The sequence below is a fragment of the Halichoerus grypus genome, chromosome 9 (genome assembly GCF_964656455.1).
Source record: "Halichoerus grypus chromosome 9, mHalGry1.hap1.1, whole genome shotgun sequence".
Lineage (NCBI taxonomy): Eukaryota > Metazoa > Chordata > Mammalia > Carnivora > Phocidae > Halichoerus > Halichoerus grypus.
In genome coordinates, this window is record NC_135720.1 from 77,116,655 (window position 1) to 77,139,720 (window position 23,066).

At 38.9% G+C, this 23,066-nt stretch overlaps 1 protein-coding gene across 1 annotated transcript in view; it reads left to right on the forward strand.

The window, feature by feature from the left end:
* Positions 1-22,419: 22,419 nt before the first annotated feature.
* LCA5 (lebercilin LCA5) overlaps positions 22,420-23,066 on the forward strand; it is a 68,302-nt gene continuing 67,655 nt past the window's right edge. The window contains exon 1 of the mRNA XM_036069400.2: positions 22,420-22,710. The gene's annotated coding sequence lies outside the window, so the exon portion shown is untranslated. The remainder of the gene's footprint in view (positions 22,711-23,066) is intronic.

Here is a 23,066-nt window from a genome sequence, read left to right on the forward strand (position 1 = left end):
GGACATGCGTGCTCCTCATCATACAGAAAAATCTAGATAAACAGGATCACAGTGGGGCAAAATCCAGGAGTGGCTCAGTAAACTCCATGGTTGGTTGAACTTTCCATTCTAGTGTACATTCAGAATTTATTCCTTTCTGAAAGTTGTGCCAGCTTCCTCTCTTCAATCCCAAATTTTGCTTCTTCCAATTACCAGGGACTATAAAAGCCTTCCTTCTTGGCCTCTTTGATTCTCCTTTATTCAGCTAAATATTGTTTTAAATTCTTAATTTGTATGTATAATACTTTACAGCAAACCCATGGTCGTGACATTTTCTTAATGATTTTTTTCTACTATAGAAATAATGCAGATAGGAAACTTGGGAAATGTAGAATTGTGGAATCCACCCCCCCCAATTGTTCATAATTCTTATCATTCAAAAACAAACACTATTAACATTTTAATGTAACATTTTACATTTTCCAATTACTTCCACTTGAAAATTAGCTTGTTTTTAATTAAAGCAATATCAAAACTTAGAAGCCCTTTAAAATTATACAAATGTGTCTGTGGGAGACTCCTAGCCCCTCCTCCCACTTCCTATGCCAAGTCTCACTGCCCAGACATAATCATTTTCATCAATAATCATGCCCATTGAATATTTTTAAGGGACTTTTGTTTGTTCATTTGTCTGTGGTGGTTATTCTTTAAAGGATACATTTTACTTGTATTTCTTGACTTATTGATTTGAGACAGTATTCATAAACTTGTTATGGAAGATGTGGAAATTAGGACACCTCTACCTCTGTTCTTCCTGATTTTTGTTATACTTCTTAAATTGTTGATAGTTATATTTATATTGTCTCAGTGTTTTCATTTTTAAAAAGTAGCTCTTCTATTTTGTATTTATAGATTGATTTTGGAAATGTAAACCCAGGGGGAAGAGAGAAAGAGTAAGGGGAGTGGCAGGACCCAATGAATGGTCTCAGCACTTCTTTAATAAACTGTGCTGATGATACCCCTATGCTGAACTGACTTTTGTAAATGTTACCTCTGAACTTTGAATTTTTCTGGACCTACTTTAGAAAGGAGTTTTGGGGCTATAGTGTTTCACTCCTCTGTGTGTTCCTTCAGTCAGATCCTGTTTAGGTTTTTGTTTGTTTGTTTTTGTTCTTTTCCCACTTTTAAAAATTTAAATTCAATTAATATAATGTATTTTTCGTTTCAGAGGTAGAAGTCAGTGATGCATCAATCTTATATAACACCCAGTGCTCATTACATCACATGCCCTCCTTAATATCCATCACCCAGTTATCCCATCACCCCACTTCCCTCCCCTTCAGCAACCCTCAGTTTGTTTCCTAGAGTTAAGAGTTTCTTATGGTTTGTCTCCCTCTCTGATTTCATCTTGTTTTTTTTTTCCTCTCTTCCCCTATGATCCTCTGCTTTGTTTCTTAAATTCCACATATCAGTGAGATCATATGATAAATTTCTTTCTCTGATTGACTTATTTCACTTAGCATAAAACCCTCTAGTTCCACCCACGTTGTTGCAAATGGCGAGATTTCATTTTTTTGATGGCTGAGTGGTATTCCATTGTATATATATTCCACATCTTCTTTATCCATTCATAGGTTGATGGACATCTGGGCTCTTTCCAGAGTTTGGCTATTGTGGACATTGCTGCTATAAACATTGGGGTGCACATGCCCCTTCAGATCACTACATTTGCATCTTTGGGGTAAATACCCAGTAGTGCAATTGCTGGGTCATAGGGTAGCTCTATTTTCAACTTTTTGAGGAACCTCCATATTGTTTTCCAGAGTAGCTGCACCAGCTTGCATTCCCACCAACAGTGTAAGATGGCTCCCTTTTCTCTGCATCCTCACCAACATCTCATTTCCTGACTTATTCATTTTAACCATTCTGACAGGTGTGAGTTGGTATCTCATTGAGGTTTTGATTTGGATTTCCCTGATGCCCAGTGATGTTGAGCATTTTTTCATGTGTCTGTTGGTCATTTGAGTGTCTTTGGAGAAATGTCTGTTCATGTCTTCTGCCCATTCTTTGATTGGATTATTTGTTCTTTGGGGTGTTGAGTTTGATAAGTTCTTTATAGATTTTGGATACTAGCCCTTTATCTGATAAGACATTTGCAAATATCTTCTCCCATTCTGTTGGATGTCTTTTGGTTTTGTCGACCGTATCCTTTGCTGTGAAAAAACTTTTCATCTTGATGAAGTCCCAGTAGCTCATTTTTGTCTTCATTTCCTTTGCCTTTGGAGACGTGTCTAGCAAGAAGTTGCTGCGACCGAGGTCACAGAGGTTGCTGCCTGTGTTCTCCTCAAGGATTTTGATGAATTCCTTTCTCACATTTTGGTCTTTCATCCACTTTGAGTCTATTTTTGTATGTGGTGTAAGGAAATGGTCCAATTTCAGTCTTCTGCATATGGCTGTCCAATTTTCCAAACACCATTTTGAAGAGACTGTCTTTTTTCCATTGAATATTCTTTCCTGCTTTGTTGAACATTAGTTGACCATAGAGTTGAGTTCTCTATCCTATTTCATTGATCTATGTATCTGTTTTTGTGCCAGTACCATACTGTCTTGATGATTACAGTTTTGTAATAGAGCTTGAAGTCTGGCATTGTGATGCCATCAGTTTTGGTTTTTTTCAACATTCCTTTGGCTATTTGGGGTCTTTTCTGGTTCCATACAAATTTTAGGATTATTTGTTCCAGCTCTGTGAAAAAAGTTGATGGTATTTTGATAGGGATTACATTGAATGTGTAGATTGCTCTAGGTAGCATAGACATTTTAACAATATTTGTTCTTCCAGTCCATGAGCGTGGAATGTTTTTCCATTTCTTTCATGAGTATTCCTCCTCAATTTCTTTCCTGAGTGTTCTATGGTTTTCTGAGTACAGATCCTTTGCCTCTTTGGTTAGGTTTATTCCTGGTATCTTATCGTTTTTGGTACAATTGTAAATGGGATCGACCCCTTAATTTCTCTTTCTTCTGTCTCATTGTTAGCATATAGAAATGCAACTGATTTCTGTGCATTGATTTTATATCCTGCCACTTTGCTGAATTTCTGTATGAGTTCTAGCAATTTTGGGGTGGAGTCTTTTGGGCTTTCCACATTGAGCATCATGTCATCTGCAAAGAGTGAGAGTTTAACTTCTTTGCCAATTCAGATGCCTTTTATTTCTTTTTGTTGTCTGATTGCTGAGGCTAGGACTTCTAGTTCTATGTTAAACAGCAGTGGTGAGACTGGACATCCCTGTCATGTCCTGACCTTAGGGAAAAGCTCTCAGTTTTTCCCCATTGAGAATGATATTTGCTGTGGACTTTTCATACATGGCTTTTATGATATTGAGGTATGTTCCCTCTATCCCTACACTGTGAAGAGTTTTAATCAAAAAAGGATATACTTTGTCAAATGCTTTTTCTGCATCTATTGAGAGGATCATGTAGTGTATCACATTGATTGATTTGAGGATGTTGAACCACACTTGAGCCCAGGAATAAATCCTACTTGGTCTTGGTGAATAATCCTTTTAATGTACTGTTGGATCCTATTGGCTAGTATTTTGGTGAGAATTTTTGCATCACTGTTCATCAGGGATATTGGTCTGTAATTCTCCTTTTTGGTGGGGTCTTTGGTTTTGGGATCAAGGTAATGCTGGCTTCATAGAAAGAGTTCGGAAGTGTTCCTTCCATTTCTATTCTTTGAAACAACTTCAGAAGAATAGCTAAAATTCTTCTTTAAATGTTTGGTAGAATTCCCCTGGGAAGCCATCCTGCCCTGGACTCTTGTTTGTTGGGAGATTTTGATTATTGCTTCAATTTCCTTGCTGGTTATGGGGTTGTTCAGGTTTTCTATTTTTTCCTGTTTCAGTTTTGGTAGTTTCTTTTGTCTCTAGGAATGCATCCATTTCTTCCAGATTGCCTAATTTGTTGGCATATAGTTGCTCATCATGTTCTTATAATTGTTTGTATTTCTTCAGTGTTAGTTGTGATCTCTCCTCATTCATTCAAGATTTTATGTATTTGGGACCTTACTCTTTTCTTTTTGATAAGTCTGGCCAGGGGTTTATCAATCTTACTAATTCTTTCAAAGAACCAGCTCCTAATGTCATAGTTCTGTTCTTCTGGTCTTTTGGTTTCTATTTCATTGATTTCTGCTCTGATCTTTATTAATTCTCTTCTCCTTGCTAGGTTTAGGCTTTATTTGCTGTTCTTTCTCTAGCTGCTTTAGGTGTAAGGTTAGGTTGTATATTTGAAGCCTTTCTTGTTTCTTGAGAAAGGCTTGTATTGCTATATACTCTGTAGGACTGCCTTTGCTGCATCTCAGAGGTTTTGAATAGTTGTGTTTTCATTTCCATTTGTTTCCATGAATTTTTAAAATTCTTCTTTAATTTCCTGGTTGATCCATTCATTCTTTAGTAGGATGCTCTTTAGCCCCCATGTATTTGAGTTCTTTCCAAATTTCCTCTTGTGATTGAGTTCTAGTTTCAAAGCATTGTGGTCCAAAAATATGCAAGGAATGATCCCAATCTTTTCATACCAGTTGAGACCTGATTTGTGACCCAGAATGTAATCTATTCTGCAGAATGTTCCATGTGCACTTGAGAAGAATGTGTATTCTGTTGCTTTAGGATAGAATGCTCTGAATATATCTGTGAAGTCTATCTGGTCCGGTGTGTCCAAGTCCTTGTTTCCTTGTTGATCTTCTGCTTAGATGATCTGTCCATTTCAACAAGTGGGGTGTTAAAGTCCCCTTACAGTTATTGTATTATTATCAATGTGTTTCTTTAATTTTGTTCTTTTTAAAAAAAAAAAAAAAAAGATTTCATTTATCTATTTGACAGAGAGTGAGAGAGCACAGTAGAGGGAACAGTAGAGGGAGAGGGAGAAGCAGGCTCCCTGCCAAGCAGGGAGCCCGATGTGGAGCTTGATCCCAAGACCCTGGGATCATGACCTGAGCCAAAGGCAGATGCTTAACCATCTGAGCTATCCAGGCACCCCTTTAATTTTGTTCTTAATTGGCTTATATAATTGGCTGCTCCCATGTTAGGGGCATCACTATTTACAATTGCTAGATCTTCTTGGTGGATAGACACTTTAATCATGATATAGTGTCCTTCCTCATCTCTTAATACAGTCTTTGGTTTAAAATCTAATTTGTTTGATATAAGGATTGCCACCCCAGCTTTCTTTTGATGTTCATTAGCATGATAAATGGTTTTCCACCCCCTCACCTTAAATCTGGAGGTGCCTTGGGTGTAAAATGAGTCTCTTGCAGACAGCATATCGATGGGTCTTTCTTTTTTATCCAATCTGATAGCCTGTGTCTTTTGATTGGGGCATTTAGCCCATTTACATTCAGAGTAACTATTGAAAGATATGAATTTAGTGCCATTGTATTATCTGTAAAGTGACTGTAAAGTGACCGTTTCAGTATATTGTCTCTGTTCCTTTCTGGTCTATGTTACTTTTGGGCTCTCTCTTTGCTTAAAGGATCCCTTTTAATATTTCTTGTAGGGCTGGTTTGGTGATCACAAAGTATTTAAGTTTCTGTTTGTCCTGGAAGCTTTTTATCACTCCTTCTATTTTGAAAGATATCCTAGCTGGATAAAGTATTCTTGGCTGCATATTTTTCTCATTCAGCACCCTGAATATATCATGCCAGTCCTTTCTGGCCTGCCAGGTCTCTGTGGATAGGTCTGCTGCCAATCTAATGTTTCTACCCTTGTAGGTTACAGACCTCTTGTCCCGAGGTGCTTTCAGGGTTTTCTCTTTGTCTCTGAGATACTCAAGCTTCACTATTATATGTCAAGATGTTGACCTATTTTTATTGATTTTGAGGGGGTTTCTCTGTGCCTCCTGGACTTGGATGCCCGTTTCCTTCCCCAGATTAGGGAAGTTCTCCCCCATAATTTGCTTCAATATACCTTCTGCACCCCTCTCTCTTTCCTCTTCTGGGATCCCAATTATTCTAATATTATTTCGCTTTATGGTATCACTTATATCTCTAATTCTCCCCTCGTGATCCAGTATTTTCTCTCTCTTTTTCTCAGCTTCTTTATTCTCCATTATTTTCTCTTCTGTATCATGAATTCTCTCTTCTGCCTCATTTATCCTAGAACTTAGAGTCTCCATTTTTTATTGCATCTCATTATTAACCTTTTTGATTTCAACTTGGTTAGATTTTAGTTCTCTTATTTCTCTAAAAAGGGGTTCTTTAGTGTCTTCCATGCTTTTTTCAAGCCCAGCTAGTATCTTTATAATCATTATTCTGAACTCTAATTCTGATATCTCACTTATGTCTGTACTGATTAAGTCTCTGGGAGTCAGTACGGCCTCTTGTTCTCTTTTTTGAGGTGAGTTTTTCCATCTTGTCATTCTGTCCAGAGAAGAATAGATGAACAAGAGAACAGAATACTGAAATGGCAACAATGACCCCAGAGAAAAGGGCACTAAACCAATCAGAAGAGACTGGAAGCCAATAAGTAAATAAGTAAATAAATAGATAGAAAAAGAAAAGAGAATATTATCAGACAGATGAACAGAATAGAGCAATCCCTGGATCCTGTGTGTATTTTGGTCCTTTTGTTAGAAAACTAGATCCAAAAATTGTAAAGAAGGAAAATCTTATATATGTACAAAAATAAAATTAAATACAACGAAAGGATAGAATGTAACTGTAAAAATGAAAATTAAAAGACAAGAAAAAACAAAAGAGGAAAAAAACAACAAGAACAAAAAAGAAAGGGATATAAACAGACATGTGAAGAGAACAGAGCAATACATTATATCTTGTCTGTATGTTGGTTGGTTTGTTAGAAGAAACTAAATCTCAAAATTGTAAAGAAAGAAAAACTTATATATACAAAAACAAAATTAAATACATTGAACTGATAGAAAGTAATTATATAGATGAAAATTGAAAGACTAACAAAACAAAACAAAACAAAAATAAAGGAAGAAGAAAAAAAAGACTATGATCCAACAGGTGAATAGAACAGAGCCATACACTAGATTTGGGGTGTCTTTTCATCTGTTAGAAGAAACTGCATCCCAAAATTATAAAGAAAGAAAAACTTATATATATGTAAAAGCAAAATTAAATACACTGAAGGGATAGAATATAACTGTAAAAATGAAAATTAAAAAAGATTTAGGGGCACCTGGATGGCTCAGTCAGTTAAGCGACTGCCTTCAGCTCAGGTCATGATCCTGGAGTCCTGGGATTGAGTCCCATATCGGGCTCCCTGCTCAGCGGGGGGTCTGCTTCTCCTTCTGACCCTCCCTCCTCTCATGCCCTCTCTCTCTTGTTCTCTCTCTCTCTCTCAAATAAAATAAAATCTTTAAAAAAAGATTTAATAAAAGAGTTATAAAATAAGAAATTGGTTGAAAATAGAAAGAGAAAAAAATAATAAAAAATTAAAGTTGAAAGACTAAAGAATCTTGGTCAAAAAAGCCATGAATTCTATGTGTTGTATTCCCCTAGCACTGGAATTTTGCAGTTCTCATTGACTGGTAAACCTGGTCTTGGCTGGATGTCCTTGCTGATTTTCTGGGAGAGAGGCCTGTTGCTTTGATTCTCAAGTGTATGTCCCCCTGAGGAATTGTACTGCCCTTACCAGGGGGCCAGGCTAAGTAATCTGCTCAGGTTTGCTGTCTGTGGATTTCATTCTCTGAAAGCATTCTGTGCAGCTTTAGAGGATGAGAATGAAAATGGCGGCCTCCCAATCTCTAGCCCCAGAGCCAAAACCTCAGGGTCCCACTCAGTGCGCCCTCAGAAAAAAGCAATCAATCACTCTTATCTCCCTGGTCTCTGTCCGCACTCCATGCTCACCCAGCCTGTGATCCAGCATTTTTATCCCTGGCACATGACCTGTTTAGAGTCTCCAAACCCTGCAGACTCCTGTGGTATCCTCCTGAGCCGCTCCTCCAAGGGGGGGGCGGGTCTCGCCTGTTCTGCTGCTTGTTGGGCCCCTGCTCAGAAAGTGGTTGCCCAACTGTGCCATGGTTTGCAGTTTATGGCAACCCCGAGCTGAGGCTCCACTCCTGGGCTTTCTGATTGCAGCTGGCTTCCCCACTCCGATGCCTGGGAACTCTGCCATACTCAGGCTCCCTTGGTCTTCCTGTGACCATGAGGATCCGGAGACCACACTGTCCCAGCTAGGGTTCCACTCCCACTTAGTCACCTGAGTGACGTCCCTCACTGGAGCAGACTTCTAAAAGTTCTGATTTTGTGCTCTGCTGCTATATAGCTTTCTGGTAGCTGGCTTAAGGAGGTTCCCTCCCCCTGTAGTTTATCTTCTCATATATTGCCTAGGATTCACTTCTTAGATCTCTGGTTGAGTTCACAGGTGTTTGGAATGATTTGATAGCTATCTAGCTGAATTCCTATGACCAGATGAAACTAAGATCTCCTACTCCTCCGCCATCTTGGACTCTTTCTCCTGTTTAGGTTTTATCTTCCAGGATTTCCTCAAATTTGTGGTCAGTGGCTAACTCCATTCTATGCCCCCTCACTTAATGATATGTTTTTAATCTTTAAAAAAATTTTTTTTAATTTATTTAATGACTCTCCCATTATTTTACTGAGACTGAGAGGCCAGGGGTTAGATAGGTATGTACAATGCACCACTTAGCAACACTAAGAATAATTTCTCCCATATATCCATTGCTTGATTTCAGCCATCTTCTTATGAGCCTGATGTCTTACTGATTGGATTAATCAATTTAGATCTTAATGAAAATGAAGCCACAGGATTGCATCAATATTTATTCAGATGCCAGGGACCTGGAGCTCCCTTTTCCTCTTTGTCTTTATGTTCTGCCATCCGCTCATTATTTCTTCTGTTAGATCCATACTTGCCCTAACCAATTACTTATGTGATTCCCATAAACCCACTCTACAAAAACCAAAGGGAAATTGAGGAGTAATTATGTCCCACTCCTACTCAAAATTGCTTTCATTTTTTCTTAAGTATTTTTTTAGTGCCTACACTGTTCTGGGCCCTATTTTAGGTGCTAGGCATACAGCAGAGAATGAAACAGAGATGAATTCCCACCCTTGTGGTGATTATACTCTAGAAGGCAGGGATATGTTATATCCTGTAGAATTATAGTCATGGGCTCCATACAAACTGGTGAACACTAGAAGGATAAAATGTGTAATGCTGCCAACTTAAACATATCATCAAAACTCCTGGCTGTCTTCTAACAAATTATTAGGTATATAGAATCACTTTGGTCTACAGATCAGTGGATATTTAGTAATGATAATAATAATCACATAAAGGAACAAATAAATATAATTCAGTTCTTAACATTTGAAAACAATGTCAGTGTCTTATAATAGAGTAATGGTTAAATAAATTATGACATATCTGTGAAGTGGAAATATGAGACTATCATAAATTATATTAATGAAGACTTTTTTAAATAGATGACAAAATTGTTACTATTAAGCAAAAAAATCATATAAAATTATGTATATAGTTTAACACTGTATGTTAATTGGGCCACCTTAGCTCAGTGGGTTATTAATAAAAATAGTATCACTTTTTTTCCCCCCAATCACTGCTTTCAACTATGCTCTAGTGAATTCCAGATTAACATCTTGGACAGATTCCATAAGATTCTGGTTACTTTCATGTTTTGAAGTGTAGTCCAGTTTGAAAACTTCAGTCTCATTTCTGATTCAATCTCTTTCCTTTCCCCCACGTAGTAGAAGTCAGAACTCTGAACACCACAGAAATAGGGGAGATGGTGCAACTGGCTCTGGTGGAGGGATAGGGAAGTCACCACCTTCTTATGTGAATGACCAGAGGTCAAGCTGAGGAGGCATCACTGGCCTCACTCTGGTTCAGCATGTTCATATCTGAGGCCAATGCCCCAGAGGATGAGATGGTCTCCAAGCACATGAAGTGTACCTCCCTTGGGATAATGCTCATCTTTACCTAGCTCCCTTTTGTTGTGAGGAAGAGAGGGGCAAACTAGACTTCCCTCAGTTTGACCAGGAGTTCACCCTCTCAGCTTCATCTCTGGGTTGTACATCTGCCACCCAGCAACCTCCTAGGCAGCCCTGTGCAGCCCTGTGCTCTCCTCTAACTTGTCCCTCCTATATACGGAATCATGAAACCTGGACATCCCTGCCATGGCTTTTGAGGTCATGAAGAACCAGACTGGGGCCAGGAGCCCTCATCTTCTCAGCTATACTGTATCTTTAAACGTTATTTGGAATGGTTTTTCGACTCCTATCTTTAGGCATTTCTAGAGTAGGAATGGACATTAGTGTCTTACGGATGCCCCCATGAACAATGGAAAACACTCCTAAGTACTGTCTCAAATGCTTTACTCCAATGGCAGCACAAGGTTACAAAGGAGCTGCAACAAAGGAGAAGACACAAGTCAGGAATCTAGATGATAGCCTCTCCTTCTTCATGGCACCTTATGGATCTCTATGAATTCTTCTCTTGGAGTCCCTCCCCTCACCTCCACCCACTAGGCCATTCCTTTGGTGAGGTGAAGGTGAAGAGTTTTCTAGGGGGTGGTTGATGGTAGTAAGGTTGGTTCTACACTTTTTAATAAGTATCAGTAGATTTCAAGTCCTAATTACTTATGGCTTTTAAGAGAATTATCTCAGCTTTAGACAGTAGCCACAATTCTAGGGCAACAGGAAAAATTCCATGCAAGATTCCATTTGGCAGGAAGTAGGGAGGGAGAGACTAGAGACACTTTCAAATTTAGTAATTTTTTACTTCATTATTTGTATTGTTTAATTTGTATTATCTGAAAAATCTCAATTCATTCAACTACTATGATTTTCCTAAATATCTTGGATTATGTTATATTCTTAGAGTCTACCTGGCTTCTGTTCCCATTTATTAATTTTGGTGTTATAAACTGGATCATAACACATGAAACTGATATGCTGCTTTCCCTACCTTGCCACCAGATCCAGATATCATGATCTTTTTTTTTTAAAGATTTTATTTATTTATTTATTTGACAGAGAGAGAGAGAGAGAGAGCACAAGTAGGCAGAGTGGCAGGCAGAAGGAGACGGAGAGGGAGAAGCAGGCTCTCCACTGAGCAGGGAGCCAGACATGGGGCTCGATCCCAGGACCCCAGGATCATGACCTGAGCCAAAGGCAACCGCTTAACCAACTGAGCCACCTAGGCGCCCCCAGATACCATTATCTTGACCCCACTTCTTTCCCGTCACTAAGAGAGGCAATTGGCCACTATGCCCTTGATGAGAAGAAACAGAGTTCAGTGATGTCAAACAGGCCAAGTGGGATCATGCTTCCTGCTATCTGATTTCTTACCTGAGTCTACACAGCCAGGTCCCTTGCTCTTGTCTCGGGATCCAATATAGTGAATCACTAGGTTTTTCCCAAGGCTTACTCACCTCTGGCTACACTGACCATTGCGTGTCCAGACTTCTGAAGCAGAAGAGAGGTTAAGAGAGGTTATAGCTAACTTAAGAAAAGTGTATGAAGGCAGGTTTCCCTTTGTCCCCTAGAAAGAGAGGCAGGATCTTGGCTGTGACTACAGCCCAACTGTAGACAACCAAGTTTCCTAGGAATATTAACTTCATGATTTTTGCTATTTGTATTGATTGGTCATTTTTTAATAGAAAGGAACTTTACATCACTGGAAGGTCAGTGTTATTTATAAATGGAAGAAACTATGAAAATTGATACAATTTAAACATAGTTATTACATTTTAGCTAGAAACTACTGCATGCAGTTTGTGTGCAAAAAGCCAGTTCTTGTTTTTTGTAAAAAAATGATTAACAATATTAGCAAGGTGCTAAAGACTACCAACAGATTGAGATGTTTTCTTTTCTGAATTCAAACAAATTCGAAGCCAGTTACTTAATACTATATCAATAGACCACTAAAGTGATTTCAAGTACCGCTAGTGTTAAGTGGTCAACATTTTGGGCAGCACCACTTTGTAAATGTTTTACAGTTTTTGTCACGTTTCCCTTGTGTTATGTGAGCCCTTCACACTTTACTCAGCCTAATAAAAATTCCTTATAAGCATGTAGGGAGAAGGAACTTCAAATAATATCTTTTATAATTTCTTCTCCTTTGGAATCATATTTCTAAAATTATTTTCCTATTGACTTAATTATCAAGAAAAAATTTCCAGGTGCTGAGATCAAAGAAGATTAAAAGCATAAAAAGTTAAAAAAAAAAAAAAAGGAAAGAAAGAAAAGGCATGTTAATTCCTCTTTAATAATTCAAGATTTCAGTGATCTGAAAGTATTGGGGGAAGAAAATCACCTGAGTAATAAAGCATGCATCATTTGAATGGATTAAAGTTCAAATCACTGCAAAGCAGCTTATTTTTCATCCATCACCATGGCTACGAAAGGACAGCTGAAGTGCAGGCATCTGACATCACAAGCATGCCCAAACAGGCCCAGGAGGAGAGCCGCTGCGTGCAATGCCAGCACCACAAAGGACAGAAGAAAAGCAGTGAAGGGAGGGGAGAGAGAGGCAGAGGGAGAGGGTCATTGTTAAGGCGATGAATCAGAAGTTCAGTTGGGAGGATTAAATGCGGGGAGGCTCAGGGCCATTTGAGAAGCTTGGAGACCGGCTGTTGTTTACACCGACCTTTTAATACCTTCTTAGCCAGAAATAGAACCAGAGGGGACTGAGAGAGAAGGTATATCAGATAATTCACTACTCCACCGGCAGTTTCGATAATTTCTTTTATGTTCTCCTTATGTTTAGGCATTAATTTAACTAATGTTCTTTGAGCTGCCCAGCTCACTTAATATTAAAAACCAATCCCCCAACTGACCGAAGACTCCAAATAACAGCTTGAAAAACAATGGATCCAGTACCCACAGGACAATAGGAAGTGGTAAATATGGAGAAAAATGGCTATTTTTGGTATTAAGTCCTTTTCCATAAACAGACACATTTTTTTTAACTTTATTTTAAATTTTTTATTACCTTAAAATTGTGTTTCCTGTCCAAAGGCAGTGCATCCATTCTCAGGTTGCTGTGTAGCATGTAAAGACCTGGACTCAGGAACACTGGATACCAGGCTGCTGGGAAAAGGTTTTAACAACCAGTTCTCTGGAGAAAGCCCTGATTTGTAGCATATGCTGATTTCTGTGGTGTAAATATTTTCACCATGGCTGATTCCCAGCGACCAACATGATGGCAACTGGCTTGCAGAACGTCTGAAGATGTAGTAATCGGCCCTTGTGAGCTGGTGCCAGCTGGCTCTAGTGTATCAGTGACTGGGGTCTGGGCCAGCTCTGCCATCAGCTTAGGGTGAGATTTTGGGCACCTCCCTGGGCCTCAGTTTCCCCATCAGGTGAAAGGGTTGGAGCTGGGCTTAAACTCTAGTTGTTAAAAGTCTGCATGAGTTTGCCCTGGTGGTTGGAGAGACGATTCTTGGTGGGGGAGGTATTTGAGAGATGCTGCACTGTTAGGGTTTTCTACCTCCTCACATCCACTTCAACTTTGATGGCCCATCCTGACTCTATCATAGGGGATTTTAGATTTCTGTGTTAGGTACTGTTTGAAGAAAAGCTTTGATTAATAAGAAAAAAAAAAATCAGAAAGCCATTTGAATAATTGATCTCAAAGAACTCCTTCCATTTATGAAAATTGATGATTCTATGAAACTTAAAATGCGAGTCAAACACCAATATAAGGATGTCTGTGGATAGTACTGGACTTTCTTTCTTGGATAAATCTTAAACTAACACTGGTTGAGAGTCAACCATGCCTGAGTGGAATTATATACATGGAATCATAGACTTTTTAAAATAAGTAGGATCTTAGAGAAGACTCCCTCCAAGCGTTTTCAAAGATGCCCAAAGTGTTCATCAGAACCCCCTCAGAAAATGCCTGTGTGTGCGCATGTGTGTGTGCACTGAACACATTGTAATCCACTTGTGACCCCTCCCCTCCCCACTGCCATGCCCTTTTTGATGGAGAAGCAGCCCTTCCTATGCTTCCTATGAAACTATGCTTCCTGTTTTTAAAATAGTGGGTTTCCATATAAGGTTTCTTTAGAAGAAAGGGTTCTGCTGGGGGATGGGAGGGGAAGTAAAGACAACTGATTAATGCCATTTGCTTTGTTTAACAAACCAGAAACCAAGCTTTAAAGAAAACAAATACCTTGTCACTATCCCACAACCAGTAATAGGCAGACTCATGTCTGGAATTCAGGTGTCTGAATTCAGGTTTCCAGACCAGTATTTCCCTTTTCGGAAGCTGGCTACCTGGGAACACTACTTCCCATTATATGTCTCTGGGTAAATAATCTAATCCTATGTTGTCCCAGTAGGGTAGTCACAACCCAAATGTGACTATTGAAGTACATGAAATGTGGCTAGTCTGAATTGAGATGTGTTTTAACTGCGAAATACACACCGAGTGTCAAATTCTTAGCACAAAACAGCAGTATGAAATAGCTCATTGATAATTTTAAAATATTGATTACATGCTGAAATAATACTTTGGATATATTCTGCTAAATAAAATACATGGTAAATTTAATTTCTTTTTTCAAAACTTATTTTAATACGACTACTAGACAATTTAAAATTAAATATGTGGCTCACGTTGTGTTTTTATTAGGCAAATCTAATCAAGTCTAAGGGTCATCAGTTTCCACACCTATTAAAAGTGGAAAATATCTGCCCTTCCTATTTTTCAAGGTTTTTTTTATTTTTATTAAAAATTTTTATTTTAGTAATCTCTACACCCAACATAGGGCTCGAACTCACTACCCTAAGATCAAGAGTCACACACTCTTCTGACTGAGCCAGCTAGGCACCCCTCTCAGGGTTGTTTTAAAATCAAATGAAGTAATCTTTGTGAGAATGTTATGCAAGATGCTACTCAAATATAAGATCATATTCTGAGGCATTTTAATGCTTGCTTGGTCACCTATTGTGTTAATTTTTCCCTGGAAAGCAGTAAAAGTTTTGTGGAGTTTTTTCTTGGTTATTGTTTATATGTTTTGGTGGGAAGAAGGTGGCGGAGGAGGTAGATAATAGTGTAGGCTGCAAACATTATAATGAACCCATTCATTCAGTCTTATTATATTCTGTGTGTGTGCTGAGCCCATCTACTCATTAGCCTCAGTGCAGAGCCATATAGATTGTAGATGCTACTTACATACAGTGAGAAATCTCAGTTTGAGTGATAGACCTCAGAATCCTCCCGAAAAAGAACTTTTCCAAGGGTAAGAGTCAAGCATGGCTATCTTGATCAAGAGCTGTCAAAGAACGTAGTGTCTGACTATAGCACAGTGACTTATTCAAAGCTATACCAGGCCAGCTCCCTACTGGGTTTGTGTCATAATGCAAGAGAAATGAAAGCGCTGTTTAACTAACTTACATAAAACATCTGGGCATAACAAATGTCTTAGTTCAGGCTGCTATAACAAAAGTACCATAACGTAGCCTGGGTGGGTTAAACAACAAATTTATTTCTCACAGTTCTGGAGGCTGGGAAATCCAAGATCAAGATGCTAGCAGATCTGTTGTCTGGTGAGGACCCAATTCCTGGGTTGCAGATGGCTGTCTTGTTGTATCCTTACATGGCAGAGAGTAGAGAACTAGCTTTCTGGTGTCTTCTTATAAGGGTACTAATCCCATTCATGAGGGCTTCATCCTCGTGATGTCATTACTTCCCAAAGGCCCCATCTCTTAATACCATCACATTGGGGATTTGATTTCAACATATACACTTTTCTGGGATGGGGGCACAAACATTTAGTCTGTAATAGCAAGTAATGCTTTACTGGGATCCGTCTAACAGAGAGTAATACATAGGGAAGGGGGCATTTCATCTTCACCTCCAAAATTTGGTTCTAGAACACTGGATCAGTCAGGATACTATCAGGAAAAGAGAAACCACAATAGGTTTGAACAGAGGGTATTTAATACAGGGAATTGGGACATAGGTATTGAAAGGCTAAAAGATCACAAAGGGAACACTGAGATAATCCAGATATTTGTACTGTAGAAAGCTGTTAACCTGTATGGTTAAGGGAACAAAATAATTGGGGTTGGGGGTCACCAGAACCTAGGAACTTGGAGAAGAGGCCTCACAGGGCTGGTATCTACACACATAGGGGACAGTTCTAGGTATGTAGATCTAGGAACAGCAAAAGATATATTAGAATAGAGCCAACTGCTGGTGCTGTATTAACACTGATAAAAGTAGGGACATCAACAAGGAACTTCTTTCTCGCCAACTCCCACATTTCCACCTTTTCCTAATGCCTTCTGCTGGCAGAACCTAACAATGAACCAACTAGCAAAGGGTCTGGGAAATGTAATTCGTTGAGTCCTAGCCCCAAAACTATATAACAGAATATAGGAAGGCAGGTTCGGATCTGAGAAACAATAGGTATACCTCTGGCATTATTCCAATTCAACTTTGGCACTGATATAGGGTGGTACCCTAACCCAGTGACAGCCACCAGTGAAAACTGTTGGGTTCTGGAAAGAAATGGGATAAACTGTTGCATGACAGAGCAGTGGTCCTGCTGTCTTTCTTAGCAGGGACTACCAGTGAAGGTCTGTGTGTTTGAAGTATGAGACACTCTCTGGGAGGTCCCAGAAATTCCTGTGGGAAAGTCTTTTGACAGTGTAAGTACTATAAATCAGAAGGGGTCAAAAGACAACAATATATGGCTGATATTATCTATATTTACAGCCTGGGGAACTTATAATTACATATGTTTTTCTTAAATGAATTTTAAATTAAGTATGCCAGACTGGTTTACAAACCTATTTGAATAAAATTGTCATCATCACGTTTGGGGACTTTTTTTGGTTTTGTCTGGTATTCCTTTTTCTAGTAACAACATTCCAGTTTTCCTTTGGAGAAACATTTCTCTCAGCTCTTCTGGAAGAACATGAAAATTCAGGAGATTTGATCATACCCTTTCTACTTCCTCTACCCCAAGCAACCCCTTGGCCACAGTAATGAGTTCATGTTCAGGTATGAGCAATTAGAATGAATACCAGGATTTCTGTTGGACCAGTCAGAAAAGAGGTGTTCTTTTCTCCATGGGGTTGCTAGGTGAATAGAGTCTAAGTTTGGAGCTTCAATGTTAATACCTGGCTTTTCCTACAGCCTGCCTGATAGCAAGCCAACACATAGGAAAGTACATGCAAGATGAAGAGAAAATAATTTTTTTTTTCAAAGAGAAAACAATTTTAATGACATTGAACGTATGGATCTAACCATATTTGGAGATAGGTCTAATTCTAGATTTTTCTATTATGTAAGTCAATGCACTTTTTTAAAACAAAGTCATTGAAAAAGTTGAGATAACATTCAGTGTTAATACAGTGAAAAACACCTATCTTAAACTGATTATTGGTGGCAATATACAGACTATATTCTTTTGTGGTTGACTTCTTTTGCTCAACATACCTTTGAAATTCATCATGTTGATCAGTAATTAATTTTATTGATGCCCAGCATTACACTGTAAGGATATACAATTTTTTTTGTTTTTTGTCTTTTAAAGTTTTTATTTAAATTCCAGTTAGTTAACATACAGTGTAATATTAGTTTCAGGAGTACAATTTATAGTGATTCAATCCTTCCATACAACACCCAGTCCTCATCACAAGTGCACTCCTTAATCCCCATTGCCTATTTCATGCATCCCCCCACCCACCTCGCCCCTGGTAATCATCATTTTGTTCTCTGTAGTTGAGTCCATTTCTTGGTTTGTCTCTGTCTCTCTTTTCCCCTATGATCATTTGTTTTGTTTCTTAAATTCCACATATGAATGAAAAAAACACATTTCTTAACATGACCTAAAGATATAATCACTTGTTGTGTACATATAAAAAAAGGAAAAACCCAAAACTTAAAATCATGTGTAGTAATCACTGCTCAATATTCAGTCTTAAAAATGTTTTAGGTATCAAAAGATTATTCATTAATTAAATTGATGTACTATCAATCCAAGTTTTTAAGTTTCCTAAGGATTTTGGAAATTATGTTTAAACTGAACTACTACAAAACATAATTACTGTTATAAAACATTAGTTGAAATTATGATTCAATTTAGTTGAATGCAAAGGGATATACATTTAAAAATTTATGCTCATGTTGATGGATATTTGGGTTGTTCCCTATTTTGTCTAATATGAATAAAGCTGCTGTAAACACTGTTAAGTATTTTTGGATATATGCTTTTGTTTCTCCTGTTTTACCTTGGAGTAAAATCACTAGGACATGTTAGAGATGTGTGTTTAACTACATAAGAAACACTATCTGCATTTTCACCTGGATGTCCCATAGGTATCTCAAACACAGTCCCCAAATTACTCATTACTGTCCTTTACCACACACCTGCATTCTGTACTCACTGTTTTGGTGAAGTGTGCCAAGTGTCTCTTCACTACTATTGCATACTTGTTGTAAATTAAAAATACAGTCACTGATTTTAACAAAATTTCCTATGGATTATTGTCTACTAAGAAAATTGTATTGACATTCTCCCTTTCAAATCTAACAGTGTGAATACAAATAGAATTATGGTTTCCTTCAAAGCTGTTTCTACTGCTTTGGAGATAGCATTTAGTCTGTAGGTCAATTTATTAAAAAATGTAGTTGTGGAGTAATGAAATCTGAAGATGTTTTAAAAACTAGCTTAAACCAACTTTTGGCTTAACACTTGTTATGCAAAAGTAAAAGATCCCCATGTTCAAATAAATTCCATGAAATTGAGAAACTATCAATGATTTACTTACCAATTATGAAAGAAGAAAAATACTAATAAACATCTCAATGGTTTTATTTTTCTCCACTAACAAAATAACTTGTAAGTTTCATATAGCGATCAAAAAAGATTTATCCTTTAACTAAACAACCAATAATCAAAGGTTATCAACTTTCTGTACTGTAAAGGCAAATCATAACAATCAATTAGAATAAATTTGTTTCTGGAAGATCAAATCACTGTCTGTGTCTCCAACTGTTACTGTTATTTACACCTGGCTCAAGTTTTCCTAAGCCATTCAATTTCTTTTAAACATCCAGCATATTAGATGCTGTTTAAAAGTTAGTATTATATGCTGACAATCTATTTACCTGTAATTTCTTTTTTTTTAAAGACTTTATTTATTTGAGAGAGAGAGAGAGAGCACACGCACATGCGCAAGTTGGGGGGGAGGGGCAGAGGGAGAAGCTGACTCACCACTAAGCAGGTAGTCCATTGGGAGCTGGATTCCAGGATCCTGAGATGGTGACCTGAGCTGAAGGTAGACACTTAAACCGACTGAGCCACCCAGGTGCCCCTACCTGTAATTTCTTAATAAGCTTAAATTTTTCTAGCAATATGGACACTAGAAGTTAGATTTAAAAGTTTTAAATTTTTTATTTTTATTTTTTTAAGAGTGTCTTTTATTTTTTTATAAAGATTTTATTTGAGAGTGAGGGATGGTGAGAGAGAGTGAGAGAGAGAGCACAGGCAGGAGGGAGGAGCAGGCTTCCTGCTCAGCAGGGAGCCCGATGTGGGGCTCAATTCCAGGACCCCAGGGATTGTGACCTGAGCCAAAGGCAGAGCCACCCAGGTGCCCCTAAATTTTTTATTATCACCTATCTAGGTAAAATATTTAAAATTGTGACAGTGCTTTTTTTTTTTTTTCAAGAATGGTATTAAATGGACAACTAAATTTTAGCTAAGGATAATTATACTGGTGTGCTTTCCAAGATATGATTATTTATAGTATGCCCCTTTTAAAATGTAGTCATTGTAATTTCCGGATTGTCTACAGTTGGAAAGTCTACCTATCAATTTTATGAAACTTCTGACATATTGTTCAAACTTCTTAGTTTCTCCACATGGAAAACAGGAGTAATTTTATTGGTAAGCACTTCTAGGAAGATTTTAATTAATCTTATCTGTATCATCACATGGCATTAATCAAGGCAATCAAAATCTTGCAGAAAAGGAACATTCAGTTAGCAATATAATCTGGAGATATTGCAATACTGTGTAAGGCCAATATATTAAAAATAAAACTCCAAAGTGCTTAATGATCATTAGTATTATTCCTTTCATAAATATAATCTTTTTTTTTTAAAGATCTTATTTATTTATTTGAGAGAGAGAGAGCACATGAGAGGGGGTAGGGTCAGAGGGAGAAGCAGACTCCCCGCTGAGCAGGAAGCCCTCTGACTCGATCCTGGGACTCCAGGATCATGCCCTCAGCTGAAGGCAGTCGCTTAACCAACTAAGCCACCCAGGTGCCCTCATAAATATAATCTTTAAAAACACTAAGAAGCCTGGGGCAAGCGTCTGCCTTCAGCTTGGGTCATGGTTCCAGGGTCCTGGGATCTAGCCCCGCTCGGGCTCCCTGCTTGGCGGGAAGCCTGCTTCTCCCTCTCCCACTCCCCCTGCTTGTGTTCCCTCTCTCTCTCTCTCTCTGTCAAATAAATACATAAAATCTTTAAAAAAAAATAAGAAGCCTGATTCCTGTTAAATATCATTTCAAGTGACAGAATATAAAAATATACTTTTGTTGGTTTTCTTTTTTTTGTAAAGCAGAATAAAAAATTTAGAAATTATCTCATGTTTTGGGATAACTTTTTAAAAAAATTAGTTCAATAAGCTGGTTTTTACTCCTGGAGATTTATAAATCCTTTGTTTCTTTATTCAAGGTCAAATAAATTGATAGTCACTGTTACTCCAGATATGATAGAGTGAATAAAACTGCACATTGTAAACATCTTGAAAATGTGTTACATACAATTAGACCATTTTTTGGAGACTCCTAACCTTTTAAATACTTTCTTGCTTTCTAGCAACTCTATTAACCTGTAGGTGAAACACATTAAAGGCATTCAATTTGAAGCCTGGAATTTAGCTGACCTAGGCTTGATTCTTGCCCCTACCCACTTACTATTTTAGTATCTCCTGGTAGATTCTTTCTCTCTGAATCTGTTTCCTCAGGTATAACAATGAATAACAGTACCTGTCTAGAATCAGGAATGAAGATGGAATGGGATTATATTGCCTAGCACATTACTAGTGCAGAATAAAGGTTAGTTTCGTTCTCAGCTGTCCTTGAGCAACCTGCATTTGACTCCTCGGGGAGAGACGTGTTTTTTAACCTAAATACAACACGTTTCTTCACCCTTTATAGCTATTTCCTTTAAAAGTACTCCACTAATGCGTTTATTAAACTACATAATATTAACTCTAACGGAGTCAGTAATAACCAGTGAGCTATTTTAACGAAGAGTATTAGCAGATTTACGCTGATGAAATGTTATTTATGTGCACTTTAGGTATTACTCATCTTTATTTTTCACTAACATACACTCCTATCTTCTACTTTCTATACAGAAAATTGCATTTAATTACAGTATTTTTTAGGTGGGTTAGTCTGTAACTTGAAGTAAAATATATTGGCAGGATAAAATGAAAGCTTTGAAATAGTGCAAAGTTGGTTGGGAAAATGAGGTCAGGCAAGAAACAGAATTACCATAATTCATGGTGAGAAGATTGATTACAATGCATTTGCCTTCAAGATTTAGATTCTCTGCAGAATGGGGGCAAAGCCCAGTGTTCAAGAAATTACCAATGGCGAAAAAAAGGAGGGTGTGGTATTAAGCCATGTTGATAATCAGAAGGTTCAAAATAGCTTAAAATAACCTTCACCGAAGAGAGGATTTTCTTTTTACTTTCCCTGCCTCCCACAATTAATGCCGTTTAATGCACTGTCAATTTTTTTTAAAGGGGAAAATGCCATACTGCAGTTCTCAATAGGTTACTGACATGCGCCACAGACGTTTACTTAAAAAAAAAACAAAACAAAATCCTGCAAACGTCTTAAGTGTCATTCCACCTCTAACGCTTTCCAAAACCTAAAAAATCACTTTCAAGCCAAACTCACGGCGCGTTCGTGATTTACAAAGGCCAGGACCTCGAGGAAGGAACCTTTAGTACACTAACTCCACCTCCTCCTGAAAATAAGCAATTTCGGTGCTAAGACCGAGAACTAGTTATTTCTTTTATAATTAATTTCTTTCTAATTTAAAATCAATTAATTTCCAAAAAGGATTCAAAACAATTTTCAATGTTTTCAATCACGCATTTGCCAATTTCTACAATTTACACCAGCCCCCTTTCCCCTCCGCCCACACCCTCCTCGCACCACCCAAAGGCCCCTACGCCGTGCGATCGCGCTTTGCCCAGCACTGCCTAAAAGGCCCCGGCGCGCCGGGCTGAGCCTGGGCGCGAACCACTTCCCTATTCTGGGTCGCCGCTGCTGAAGCGGTCAACCAATGGCTGCCTTCTCCCGTACTCATTGTCCCGCCTTCCAGTTCCACTGAACTCAATAGGAATGGTCGTCTCGTGCCGGAGGCCAATGGGAGATTGGGGGGGGGCATCATTGGTTGCAGTCGTGCCGCATTGCAGTATGGTCCTCCGTCTCCGTTACCCTGGTGCCGAAGTCGCCGCGTCGCCGCCGCCGCCGCCGCCGCCGCCGCCGCCGCCGCCGCCGCCGCCGCCGCCGCCGCCGCCGCCAGGGAGCTGCGGTCCCCGCCCCTACCCTGGCCGTGTGTTCAAACTTCCCGCACCGCGGCAACCTCGGCGCCCGGCCCTTAATCTTCGCAGCAACCAGGCACCCACTCTTCGGCGGCTAGACGCCGAGGCTCGGCGGGGAGTTTGGTCCGCGAAGAGAAGGCAAGGAGGCGGGACGCCGCGTGGGATCTGAGGAGGGGCCGGGGCGGGTTGGGGGTGGGCTTTGGCGTGGGCGTGGAGACTGGGGGGTTGGGGGTGAGAAGTGAGGCTGGGACTGGAGTGTGGGGGCTGGCTCTTCGTGGATGGAGGCATGCGAGTGGAGTTGTTAAAGCGGGGAGGATGAGAGGATTAGGGATAGGAAGGGTTTGAGGACGCGAAGAGAACAAAATCCTAGGAAAATAAGTGAAGAGCACGGCAGCTGGGAAAGGACCGGGAGGAGGGGAGGTTGAGCTACAGGTGGGGGATTGGGAAGTTTGGAAGAGACGGAGTTGTAGGTTTGGTTATTTCTTGGAATCAGG